Raw genomic sequence first — 14,451 nt, forward strand, 5'->3', positions numbered from 1 at the left:
ATAAACCAGCATTCGCCGAAACTCGGATTATCGTGAAAAATGTGTTAAAGCACGTTAATTGAGGCTGAAATCGAACAGGTTGATTCCTGAAAGAGAACAGGTTGATTCCTGAAATGAGCTCGGACGCATGATAGAAAAACAAGGAGAAAAAGAAACAGTTCCGTCGACCTTCCGAACTACAAATTGAAGTGTATAATACACGGTTTTGGGATTCCGGGGTTCGAAATAAAATTCTCCGGAAATCACATAGAAAGTTCCGGGTCGAGATAAAGCGGCCACGCAAAGTTTGAGCACCAACGGAAGACATTTGGGGGGTGCCGGTATGCCAAAAACCAACATTCGCCGAAACTCGGATTATCGTGAAAAATGTGTTAAAGCTCGTTATTTGAGGCTGAAATCGAACAGGTTGATTCCTGAAATCGAATAGGTTGATTCCTGAAATGAGCTCGGACGCGTGATTGAAAAACAGGGAGAAAGAGAAACAGGTTCCGGTACGATCTTCCGAACGGCTGAAATTGATACACGGTTTTTCGGGATTCTGGGATCCCGGAATAAAATTCTCTGGAAATCACAGAAAAAGTTCCTCGTATCAGATAAAGCGGCCACGCAAAGTTTGAGCACCAACGGAATACATTTGGGGGTGCCGGTGTGCCACAAACCAACATTCGCCGAAACTCGGATTATCGTGAAAATTTTGTTAAAGCTCGTTATTTGAGGCTGAAATCGAACAGGTTGATTCCTGAAATCGAATAGGTTGATTTATGAAATGAGCTCGGACGCGTGATTGAAAAACAGGGAGAAAAAGAAACAGGTTCCGGTACGACCTTCCGAACGGCTGAAATTGAAGTGTATATAATACACGGTTTTTCGTGATTCCTGGGTCCCGGAATAAAATTCTACGGAAATCAAATAGAAAGTTCCTTAGGTCAGATAAAGCGGCCACGCAAAGTTTGAGCACCAACGGAAGACATTTAGGGGTGTCGGTGTGCCACAAACCAGCATTCGCCGAAACTCGGATTATCGTGAAAAATGTGTTAAAGCTAGTTATTTGAGGCTGAAATCGAACAGGTTGATTCCTGAAATGAGCACGCGCGATTGAAAAACAGGGAGAAAAAGAAACAGGTTCTAGTACGACCTTCGAACGGCTGAAATTGAAGTGTATAATACACGGTTTTTGTTGATTCCGGGGTCCCGGAATAAAATTCTCCGGAAATCACATAGAAAGTTCCTCGGGTCAGATAAAGCGGCCACGCAAAGTTTGATCACCAACGGAAGACATTTGGGGGTGCCGGTGTGCCACAAACCAGCATTCGCCGAAACTCGAATTATCGTGAAAAATGTGTTAAAGCAATTTATTTGAGGCTGAAATCGAACATGTTGATTCCTGAAATCGAACAGGTTGATTCCTGAAATGAGCTCGGATGCGTGATTGAAAAACAGGGGGAAAAAGAAACAGGTTCCGGTACGACCTTCCGAACGGCTGAAATTGATACACGGTTTTTCGGGATTCCGGGGTCCCGGAATAAAATTCTCCGGAAATCACATAACAAGTTCCTCGTGTCAGATAAAGCGGCCAAGCAAAGTTTGAGCACCAACGGAAGACATTTGGGGGTACCGGTGTCCACAAACCAGCATTCGACGAAACTCGGATTATCGTGAAAAATGTGTTAAAGCTAGTTATTTGAGACTGAAATCGAACAGGTTGATTCCTGAAATGAGCACGCGCGATTGAAAAACCGGGAGAAAAAGAAACAGTTCGTACGACCTTGAACGGTGAAATTGAAGTGTATAATACACGGTTTTTGTTGATTCCGGGGTCCCGGAATAAAATTCTCCGGAAGTCACATAGAAAGTTCCTCGGGTCAGATAAAGCGGCCACGCAAAGTTTGATCACCAACGGAAGACATTTGGGGGTGCCGGTGTTCCACAAACCAGCATTCGCCGAAACTCGAATTATCGTGAAAAATGTGTTAAAGCTCGTTATTTGAGGCTGAAATCGAACAAGTTGATTCCTGAAATGAGATCGGATGCTTGATTGAAAAACAGGGAGAAAAAGAAACAGGTTCCGGTACGACCTTCCGAACGGCTGAAATTGAAGTGTATAATACACGGTTTTTCGGGATTCCGGGGTCCCGGAATAAAATTCTCCGGAAATCACATAGAAAGTTCTCGGGTCAGATAAAGCGGCCACTCAAAGTTTGAGCACCAACGGAAGACATTTGGGGGTGCCGGCGTGCCACAAACCAGCATTCGCCGAAACTCGGATTATCGTGAAAAATGCGCTAAAGCTCGTTATTTGAGGCTGAAATCGAACATGTTGATTCCTGAAATCGAACAGGTTGATTCCTGAAATAAGCTCGGACGCGTGATTGAAAAACAAAGAGACAAAGAAACAGGTTCCGGTACGACCTTCCGAACGGTTGAAATTGAAGTGTATATAATAATACACGGTTTTTCGGGATTCCGGGGTCCCGGAATAAAATTCTACGGAAATCACATAAAAAGTTCCTCAGGTCAGATAAAGTGGCCACGCAAAGTTTGAGCATCAACGGAAGACATTTGGGGGTGCTTGGTGTGCCTGAACCACCAAGAATCGCGAAACTCGGATTATCGTGAAAAATGTGTTAAAGCTAGTTATTTGAGACTGAAATCGAACAGGTTGATTCCTGAAATGAGCACGCGCGATTGAAAAACCGGGAGAAAAAGAAACAGGTTCTGGTACGACCTTTGAACGGCTGAAATTGAAGTGTATAATACACGGTTTTTGTTGATTCCGGGGTCCCGGAATAAAATTCTCCGGAAATCACATAGAAAGTTCCTCTGGTCAGATAAAGCGGCCACGCAAAGTTTGATCACCAACGGAAGACATTTGGGGGTGCCGGTGTTCCACAAACCAAAGATTCGTGCCAAACTCGGATTATCGTGAAAAATGTGTTAAAGCTCGTTATTTGAGGCTGAAATCGAACATGTTGATTCCTGAAATCGAACAGGTTGATTCCTGAAATGAGCTTGGATGCGTGATTGAAAAACAGGGGGAAAAAGAAACAGGTTCCGGTACGACCTTCCGAACGGCTGAAATTGATACACGGTTTTTCGGGATTCCGGGGTCCCGGAATAAAATTCTCCGGAAATCACATAATAAATTCCTCGTGTCAGATAAAGCGGCCACGCAATGTTTGAGCACCAACGGAAGACATTTGGGGGTGCCGGTGTCCACAAACCAGCATTCGACGAAACTCGGATTATCGTGAAAAATGTGTTAAAGCTCGTTAATTGAGGCTGAAATCGAACAGGTTGATTCCTGAAATCGAACAAGTTGATTCCTGAAATGAGCTCGGATGCGTGATTGAAAAACAGGGAGAAAAAGAAACAGGTTCCGGTACGACCTTCCGAACGGCTGAAATTGAAGTGTATAATACACGATTTTTCGGGATTCCGGAGTCCGGGAATAAAATTCTCCGTAAATCACATAGAAAGTTCCTCGGGTCAGATAAAGCGGCCACGCAAAGTTTGAGCACCAACGGAAGACATTTGGGGGTGCCGGTGTGCCTGAAACCAAAGATTCGCGAAACTCGGATTATCGTGAAAAATGTGTTAAAGCTCGTTATTTGAGGCTGTAATCGAACAGGTTTATTCCTAAAATCGAACTGGTTGATTCCTGAAATGAGCACGGACGCGTGATCAGGGAGAAAAAGAAATAGGTTCCGGTACTACCTTCCGAACGGCTGAAATTGAAGTGTATAATACACGGTTTTTCGGGATTCCGGGGTCCCGGAATAAAATTCTCCGGAAATCACATAGAAAGCTCCCGGGTCAGATAAAGCGGCCACGCAAAGTTTGAGCACCAACAGTTGACATTTGGGGGTGCCGGTGTACAAACCAAAGATTCGTCGAAACTCGGATTATCGTGAAAAATGCGTTAAAGCTCATTATTTGAGGCTGAAATCGAACAAGTTGATTCCTGAAATCGAGCAGGTTGATTCCTGAAACGAGCTCGGACGCGTAATTGAAAAACAGGGAGAAAAAGAAACAGGTTCCGGTACGATCTTCCGAACGGCTGAAATTGAAGTGTATAATACACGGTTTTTCGGGAGTCCGGGGTCCCGGAATAAAATTCTACGGAAATGACATAGAAAGTTCCTCAGGTCAGATAAAGCGGCCACGCAAAGTTTGAGCACCAACGGAAGACATTTGGGGGTGTCGGTGTGCCACAAACCAGCATTCGCCGAAACTCGGATTATCATGAAAAATGTGTTAAAGCTTGTTATTTGAGGCTGAAATCGAACAGGTTGATTCCTGAAATGAGCACGCGCGATTGAAAAACAGGGAGAAAAAGAAACAGGTTCCGGTACGACCTTCGAACGGCTGAAATTGAAGTGTATAATACACGGTTTTTGTTGATTCCGGAGTGCCCGGAATAAAATTCTCCGGAAATCACATAGAAAGTTTCTCGGGTCAGATAAAGCGGCCACGCAAAGTTTGATCACCAACGGAAGACATTTGGGGGTGCCGGTGTTCCACAAACCAGCATTCGCCGAAACTCGAATTATCGTGAAAAATGTGTTAAAGCTCGTTATTTGAGGCTGAAATCGAACAAGTTGATTCCTGAAATGAGCTCGAATGCGTGATTGAAAAACAGGGAGAAAAAGAAACAGGTTCCGGTACGACCTTCCGAACGGTTGAAATTGAAGTGTATAATACACGATTTTTCGGGATTCCGGGGTCCCGGAATAAAATTCTCCGTAAATCATATAGAAAGTTCCTCGGGTCAGATAAAGCGGCCACGCAAAGTTTGAGCACCAACGGAAGACATTTGGGGGTGCCGGTGTACCATAAACCAGCATTCGCCGAAACTCGGATTATCGTGAAAAATGTGTTAAAGCTCGTTATTTGAGGCTGTAATCGAACTGGTTGATTCCTAAAATCGAACTGGTTGATTCCTGAAATGAGCTCGAACGCGTGATTGAAAAACAGGGAGAAAAAGAAACAGGTTCCGGTACGACCTTCCGAACGGCTTAAATTGAAGTGTATAATACACGGTTTTTCGGGATTCCGAGTCCCGGAATAAAATTCTATGGAAATCACATAGAAAGTTCCCGGGTCAGATAAGGCGGCCACTCAAAGTTAGAGCACCAACGGAAGACACTTGGGGGTGCCGGTGTGCCACAAACCAGCATTCGCCGAAACTCGGATTATCGTGAAAAATGCGTTAAAGCTCGTTATTTGAGGCTGAAATCGAACATGTTGATTCCTGAAAGCGAACAGGTTGATTCCTGAAACGAGCTCGGACGCGTGATTGAAAAACAGGGAGAAAAAGAAACAGGTTCCGGTACGACCTTCCGAACGGCTGAAATTGAAGTGTATATAATACACGGTTTTTCGGGATTCCGGGGTCCCGGAATAAAATTCTACGGAAATCACATAGAAAGTTCCTCAGGTCAGATAAAACGGCCACGCAAAGTTTGAGCACCAACGGAAGACATTTGGGGGTGCCGGTGTGCCACAAACCAGCATTCGCCGAAACTCGGATTATCGTGAAAAATGTGTTAAAGCTAGTTATTTGAGGCTGAAATCGAACAGGTTGATTCCTGAAATGAGCACCCGCGATTGAAAATCAGGGAGAAAAAGAAACAGGTTCCGGTACGACCTTCGAACGGCTGAAATTGAAGTGTATAATACACGATTTTTGTTGATTCCGGGGTCCCGGAATAAAATTCTCCGGAAATCACATAGAAAGTTCCTCGGGTCAGATAAAGCGGCCATGCAAAGTTTGATCACCAACGGAAGACATTTGGGGGTGCCGGTGTTCCACAAACCAGCATTCGCCTAAACTCGAATTATCGTGAAAAATGTGTTAAAGCTCGTTATTTGAGGCTGAAATCGAACAAGTTGATTCCTGAAATAAGCTCGGATGCGTGATTGAAAAACAGGGAGAAAAAAAAACATATTCCGGTACGACCTTCCGAACGGCTGAAATTGAAGTGTATAATGCACGGTTTTTCGGGATTCCGGGGTCCCGGAATAAAATTCTCCGGAAATCACATAGAAAGTTCCCGGGTCAGATAAAGCGGCCACGCAAAGTTTGAGCACCAACGGAAGACATTTGGGGTGCGGTGTGCCACAAACCAAGATTCGCCGAAACTCGGATTATCGTGAAAAATGTGTTAAAGCTCGTTATTTGAGGTGAAATCGAACATGTTGATTCCTGAAATCGAACAGGTTGATTCCTGAAATGAGCTCGGATGCGTGATTAAAAAACAGGGAAAAAGAAACAGGTTCTGTCGACCTTCCGAAAGGCTAAAATTGATACACGGTTTTTCGGGATTCCGGGGTCCCGGAATAAAATTCTCCGGAAATCACATAACAAGTTCCTCGTGTCAGATAAAGCGGCCACGCAAAGTTTGAGCACCAACGGAAGACATTTGGGGGTGCCGGTGTCCACAAACCAGCATTCGACGGAACTCGGATTATCGTGAAACAGGTTCCGGTACGACCTTCCGAACGGCTGAAATTGAAGTGTATAATACACGATTTTTCGGGATTCCGGGGTCCTGGAATAAAATTCTCCGTAAATCACATAGAAAGTTCCTCGAGTCAGATAAAGCGGCCACGCAAAGTTTGAGCACCAACGGAAGACATTTGGGGTGCCGGTGTGCCTGAAACCAAAGATTCGCCGAAACTCGGATTATCGTGAAAAATGTGTTAAAGCTCGTTATTTGAGGCTGTAATCGAACAGGTTGATTCCTAAAATCGAACTGGTTGATTCCTGAAATGAGCTCGGGCGCGTGATTGAAAAACAGGGAGAAAAAGAAACAGTTCCGTCAACCTTCCGAACAATTTGAAATTGAAGTGTATAATACACGGTTTTTCGGGATTCCAGGGTCCCGAATAAAATTTTCCGGAAATCACATAGAAAGTTCCCGGTCGATAAAGCGGCCACGCAAATTTTGAGCACCAACGGAAGACATTTTGGGGTGCCGATGTGCCACAAACCACCATTCGCCGAAACTCGGATTATCGTGAAAAATGCGTTAAAGCTCATTATTTGAGGCTGAAATCGAACATGTTGATTCCTGAAATCGAACAGGTTGATTACTGAAATGAGCTCGGACGCGTGATTGAAAAACAGGGAAAAAAAGAAACAGGTTCCGGTACGACCTTCCGAACGGCTGAAATTGAAGTGTATATAATAATACACGGTTTTTCGGGAGTCCGGGGTCCCGGAATAAAATTCTACGGAAATCACATAGAAAGTTCCTCAGGTCAGATAAAGCGGCCACGCAAAGTTTGAGCACCAACGGAAGACATTTGGGGGTGCCGGTGTGACACAAACCAGCATTCGCCGAAACTCGGATTATCGTGAAAATGTGTTAAAGCTCGTTATTTGAGGTCAGTCGAACAGTTGATTCCTAAAATCGAACTGGTTGATTCCTGAAATGAGCTCGGACGCGTGATTGAAAAACAAGGAGAAAAAGAAACAGGTTCCGGTACGACCTTCCGAACGGCTGAAATTGAAGTGTATAATACACGGTTTTTCGGGATTCCGGGGTCCCGAAATAAAATTCTTCGGAAATCACATAGAAAGTTCCCGGGTCAGATAAAGCGGCCACGCAAAGTTTGAGCACCAACGGAAGACATTTGGGGGTGCCGGTGTGCCACAAACCAGCATTCGCCGAAACTCGGATTATCGTGAAAAATGTGTTAAAGCTCGTTATTTGAGGCTGAAATCGAACCTGTTGATTCCTGAAATCGAACAGGTTGATTCCTGAAATGAGCTCGGACGCGTGATTGAAAAACAGAGAGAAAAAGAAACGGGTTCCGGTACGACCTTCCGAACGGCTGAAATTGATACATGGTTTTTCGGGATTCCGGGGTCCCGGATTAAAATTCTCCGGAAATCACATAACAAGTTCCTCGTGTCAGATAAAGCGGCCACACAATGTTTGAGCACCAACGGAAGACATTTCGGGGTGCCGGTGTCCACAAACCAGCATTCGCCGAAACTCGGATTATCGTGAAAAATGTGTTAAAGCTCGTTAATTGAGGTGAAATCGAACAGTTGATTCTGAAAGAAAACAGGTTGATTCCTGAAATGAGCTCGGACGCGTGATAGAAAAACAGGGAGAAAAAGAAACAGGTTCCGGTACGACCTTCCGAACGGCTTAAATTGAACTGTATAATACACGGTTTTTCGGGATTCCGGAATAAAATTTTCCGGAAATCACATAGAAATTTCCTCGGGTCAGATAAAGCGGCACGCAAAGTTTGAGCACCAACGGAAGACATTTGGGGGTGCCGGTGTGCCACAAACCAACATTCACCGAAACTCGGATTATCGTGAAAAATGTGTTAAAGCTCGTTATTTGAGGCTGAAATCGAACAGGTTGATTCCTGAATTCGAATAGGTTGATTCCTGAAATGAGCTCGGACGCGTGATTGAAAAACAGGGAGAAAAAGAAACAGGTTTCGGTACGACCTTTCGAACGGCTGAAATTGAAATGTATATAATACACGGTTTTTCGGGATTCCGGGGTCCCGGAATAAAATTCTACGGAAATCACATAGAAAGTTTCTGAGGTCAGATAAAGCGGCCACGCAAAGTTTGAGCCCAACGGAAGACGATTGGGGGTGCCGGTGTGCCACAAACCAGCATTCGCCGAAACTCGGATTATCGTGAAAAATGTGTTAAAGCTCGTTATTTGAGGCTGAAATCGAACATGTTGATTCCTGAAATCGAACAAGTTGATTCCTGAAATGAGCTCGGATGCGTGATTAAAAAACAGGGGAAAAAGAAACAGGTTCCTGTACGACCTTCCGAAAGGCTAAAATTGATACACGGTTTTTCGGGATTAGGGTCCCGAATAAAATTCTCCGGAAATCACATAACAAGTTCCTCGTGTCAGATAAAGCGGCCACGCAAAGTTTGAGCACCAACGGAAGACATTTGGGGGTGCCGGTGTCCACAAACCAGCATTCGACGGAACTCGGATTATCGTGAAAAATGTGTTAAAGCTCGTTAATTGAGGCTGAAAACGAACAGGTCGATTCCTGAAATTGAACAAGTTGATTCCTGAAATGAGCTTGGATGCGTGATTGAAAAACAGGGAGAAAAAAGAAACAGGTTCCGGTACGACCTTCCGAACGGCTGAAATTGAAGTGTATAATACACGATTTTTCGGGATTCCGGGGTCCTGGAATAAAATTCTCCGTAAATCACATAGAAAGTTCCTCGAGTCAGATAAAGCGGCCACGCAAAGTTTGAGCACCAACGGAAGACATTTGGGGGTGCCGGTGTGCCACAAACCAGCATTCGCCGAAACTCGGATTATCGTGAAAAATGTGTTAAAGCTCGTTATTTGAGGCTGTAATCGAACAGGTTGATTCCTAAAATCGAACTGGTTGATTCCTGAAATGAGCTCGGGCGCGTGATTGAAAAACAGGGAGAAAAAGAAACAGTTCCGATTTACCTTCCGAACTACTGAAATTGAAGTGTATAATACACGGTTTTTCGGGATTCCGGGGTCCCGGAATAAAATTCTCCGGAAATCACATAGAAAGTTCCCGGGTCAGATAAAGCGGCCACGCAAAGTTTGAGCACCAACGGAAGACATTTTGGGGTGCCGATGTGCCACAAACCACCATTCGCCGAAACTCGGATTATCGTGAAAAATGCGTTAAAGCTCATTATTTGAGGCTGAAATCGAACATGTTGATTCCTGAAATCGAACAGGTTGATTACTGAAATGAGCTCGGACGCGTGATTGAAAAACAGGGAAAAAAAGAAACAGGTTCCGGTACGACCTTCCGAACGGCTGAAATTGAAGTGTATATAATAATACACGGTTTTTCTAGAGTCCGGGTCCCGAATAAAATTCTACGGAAATCACATAGAAAGTTCCTCGGGTCGATAAAGCGGCCACGCAAAGTTTGAGCACCAACGGAAGACATTTGGGGGTGCCGGTGTGACACAAACCAAAGATTCGCCGAAACTCGGATTATCGTGAAAAATGTGTTAAAGCTCGTTATTTGAGGTCATGTAATCGAACAAAGTTGATTCCTAAAATCGAACTGGTTGATTTCTGAAATGAGCTCGGACGCGTGATTGAAAAACAAGGAGAAAAAGAAACAGTTCCAGATTTACCTTCCGAACTACTGAAATTGAAGTGTATAATACACGGTTTTCGGGATTCCGGGGTCCCGAAATAAAATTCTTCGGAAATCACATAGAAAGTTCCCGGGTCAGATAAAGCGGCAACGCAAAGTTTGAGCACCAACGGAAGACATTTGGGGTGCCGTGTGCCACAAACCAAAGATTCGCAAAACTCGGATTATCGTGAAAAATGTGTTAAAGCTCGTTATTTGAGGCTGAAATCGAACCTGTTGATTCCTGAAATCGAACAGGTTGATTCCTGAAATGAGCTCGGATGCGTGATTGAAAAACAGAGAGAAAAAGAAACGGGTTCCGGTACGACCTTCCGAACGGCTGAAATTGATACATGGTTTTTCGGGATTCCGGGGTCCCGGATTAAAATTCTCCGGAAATCACATAACAAGTTCCTCGTGTCAGATAAAGCGGCCACGCAATGTTTGAGCACCAACGGAAGACATTTCGGGGTGCCGGTGTCCACAAACCAGCATTCGCCGAAACTCGGATTATCGTGAAAAATGTGTTAAAGCTCGTTAATTGAGGCTGAAATCGAACAGGTTGATTCCTGAAAGAAAACAGGTTGATTCCTGAAATGAGCTCGGACGCGTGATAGAAAAACAGGGAGAAAAAGAAACAGGTTCCGGTACGACCTTCCGAACGGCTTAAATTGAACTGTATAATACACGGTTTTTCGGGATTCCGGAATAAAATTTTCCGGAAATCACATAGAAATTTCCTCGGGTCAGATAAAGCGGCACGCAAAGTTTGAGCACCAACGGAAGACATTTGGGGGTGCCGGTGTGCCACAAACCAACATTCACCGAAACTCGGATTATCGTGAAAAATGTGTTAAAGCTCGTTATTTGAGGCTAAAATCGAACAGGTTGATTCCTGAATTCGAATAGGTTGATTCCTGAAATGAGCTCGGACGCGTGATTGAAAAACAGGGAGAAAAAGAAACAGGTTTCGGTACGACCTTTCGAACGGCTGAAATTGAAATGTATATAATACACGGTTTTTCGGGATTCCGGGGTCCCGGAATAAAATTCTACGGAAATCACATAGAAAGTTTATGAGGTCAGATAAAGCGGCCACGCAAAGTTTGAGCCCAACGGAAGACGATTGGGGGTGCCGGTGTGCCACAAACCAGCATTCGCCGAAACTCGGATTATCGTGAAAAATGTGTTAAAGCTCGTTATTTGAGGCTGAAATCGAACATGTTGATTCCTGAAATCGAACAAGTTGATTCCTGAAATGAGCTCGGATGCGTGATTAAAAAACAGGGGAAAAAGAAACAGGTTCCTGTACGACCTTCCGAAAGGCTAAAATTGATACACGGATTTTCGGGATTCCGGGGTCCCGGAATAAAATTCTCCGGAAATCACATAACAAGTTCCTCGTGTCAGATAAAGCGGCCACGCAAAGTTTGAGCACCAAATGAAGACATTTGGGGGTGCCGGTGTCCACAAACCAGCATTCGACGGAACTCGGATTATCGTGAAAAATGTGTTAAAGCTCGTTAATTGAGGCTGAAAACGAACAGGTCGATTCCTGAAATCGAACAAGTTGATTCCTGAAATGAGCTTGGATGCGTGATTGAAAAACAGGGAGAAAAAAGAAACAGGTTCCGGTACGACCTTCCGAACGGCTGAAATTGAAGTGTATAATACACGATTTTTCGGGATTCCGGGGTCCTGGAATAAAATTCTCCGTAAATCACATAGAAAGTTCCTCGAGTCAGATAAAGCGGCCACGCAAAGTTTGAGCACCAACGGAAGACATTTGGGGTGCCGGTGTGCCACAAACCAAAGATTCAAAACTCGGATTATCGTGAAAAATGTGTTAAAGCTCGTTATTTGAGGTCAGAATCGAACAGGTTGATTCCTAAAATCGAATCGGTTGATTCTGAAATGAGCTCGGGCGCGTGATTGAAAAACGGAGAAAAAAAACAGTTCCGATGACGACCTTCCGAACGGTTGAAATTGAAGTGTATAATACACGGTTTTTGGGATTCCGGTCCCGAATAAAATTCTCCGGAAATCACATTGAAAGTTCCCGGGTCAGATAAAGCGGCCACGCAAAGTTTGAGCACCAACGGAAGACATTTTGGGGTGCCGATGTGCCACAAACCACCATTCGCCGAAACTCGGATTATCGTGAAAAATGCGTTAAAGCTCATTATTTGAGGCTGAAATCGAACATGTTGATTCCTGAAATCGAACAGGTTGATTACTGAAATGAGCTCGGACGCGTGATTGAAAAAACAGGAAAAAAGAAACAGTTCCTGATGACGACCTTCCGAACAGTTGAGAAATTGAAGTGTATATAATAATACACGGTTTTTCGGGAGTCCGGGGTCCCGGAATAAAATTCTACGGAAATCACATAGAAAGTTCCTCAGGTCAGATAAAGCGGCCACGCAAAGTTTGAGCACCAACGGAAGACATTTGGGGGTGCCGGTGTGACACAAACCAGCATTCGCCGAAACTCGGATTATCGTGAAAAATGTGTTAAAGCTCGTTATTTGAGGCTGTAATCGAACAGGTTGATTCCTAAAATCGAACTGGTTGATTCCTGAAATGAGCTCGGACGCGTGATTGAAAAACAAGGAGAAAAAGAAACAGTTCCATCGACCTTCCGAACTACCAAATTGAAGTGTATAATACACGGTTTTTCGGGATTCCGGGGTCCCGAAATAAAATTCTTCGGAAATCACATAGAAAGTTCCCGGGTCAGATAAAGCGGCCACGCAAAGTTTGAGCACCAACGGAAGACATTTGGGGGTGCCGGTGTGCCTGAAACCAAAGATTCGCCGAAACTCGGATTATCGTGAAAAATGTGTTAAAGCTCGTTATTTGAGGCTGAAATCGAACCTGTTGATTCCTGAAATCGAACAGGTTGATTCCTGAAATGAGCTCGGATGCGTGATTGAAAAACAGAGAGAAAAAGAAACGGGTTCCGGTACGACCTTCCGAACGGCTGAAATTGATACATGGTTTTTCGGGATTCCGGGGTCCCGGATTAAAATTCTCCGGAAATCACATAACAAGTTCCTCGTGTCAGATAAAGCGGCCACGCAATGTTTGAGCACCAACGGAAGACATTTCGGGGTGCCGGTGTCCACAAACCAAAGATTCGCCAAACTCGGATTATCGTGAAAAATGTGTTAAAGCTCGTTAATGAGGTGAAATCGAACAGGTTGATTCCCGAAAGAAAACAGTGATTCTGAAATGAGCTCGGACGCGTGATTGAAAAACAGGAGAAAAAGAAACAGGGTCCGATACGACCTTCCGAACGGCTTAAATTGAATTGTATAATACACGGTTTTTCGGGATTCCGGAATAAAATTCTCCGAAAATCACATAGAAAGTTCCTCGGGTCGATAAAGCGGCCACGCAAAGTTTGAGCACCAACGAAAGACATTTGGGGTGCCGGTGTGCCACAAACCAACATTCACCGAAACTCGGATTATCGTGAAAAATGTGTTAAAGCTCGTTATTTGAGCTGAAATCGAACAGTTTGATTCCTGAATTCGAACAGGTTGATTCCTGAAATGAGCTCGGACGCGTGATTGAAAAACAGGGAGAAAAAGAAACAGGTTTCGGTACGACCTTTCGAACGGCTGAAATTGAAATGTATATAATACACGGTTTTTCGGGATTCCGGGGTCCCGGAATAAAATTCTACGGAAATCACATAGAAAGTTTCTGAGGTCAAATAAAGCGGCCACGCAAAGTTTGAGCCCAACGGAAGACGATTGGGGGTGCCGGTGTGCCACAAACCAGCATTCGCCGAAACTCGGATTATCGTGAAAAATGTGTTAAAGGTAGTTATTTGAGGCTGAAATCAAACAGGTTGATTCCTGAAAGAGAACAGGTTGATTCCTGAAATGAGCTCGGACGCGTGATAGAAAAACAGGGAGAAAAAAAATCAGGTTCCGGTACGACCCGAACGGCTGAAATTGAAGTGTATAATACACGGTTTTTGGGATTCCTAATAAAACTTTCCGAAATCACATAGAAAGTTCCTCGGGTCGATAAAGCGGCCACGCAAAGTTTGAGCACCAACGGAAGACATTTGGGGGTGCCGGTGTGCCACAAACCAACATTCGCCGAAACTCGGATTATCGTGAAAAATGTGTTAAAGCTCGTTAATTGAGGCTGAAATCGAACAGGTTGATTCCTGAAAGAAAACAGGTTGATTCCTGAAATGAGCTCGGACGCGTGATAGAAAAACAGGGAGAAAAAGAATTAGGTTCCGGTACGACCTTCCGAACGGCTTAAATTGAACTGTATAATACACGG

The sequence above is a fragment of the Silene latifolia genome, chromosome 10 (assembly GCF_048544455.1).
Source record: "Silene latifolia isolate original U9 population chromosome 10, ASM4854445v1, whole genome shotgun sequence".
NCBI lineage: Eukaryota > Viridiplantae > Streptophyta > Magnoliopsida > Caryophyllales > Caryophyllaceae > Silene > Silene latifolia.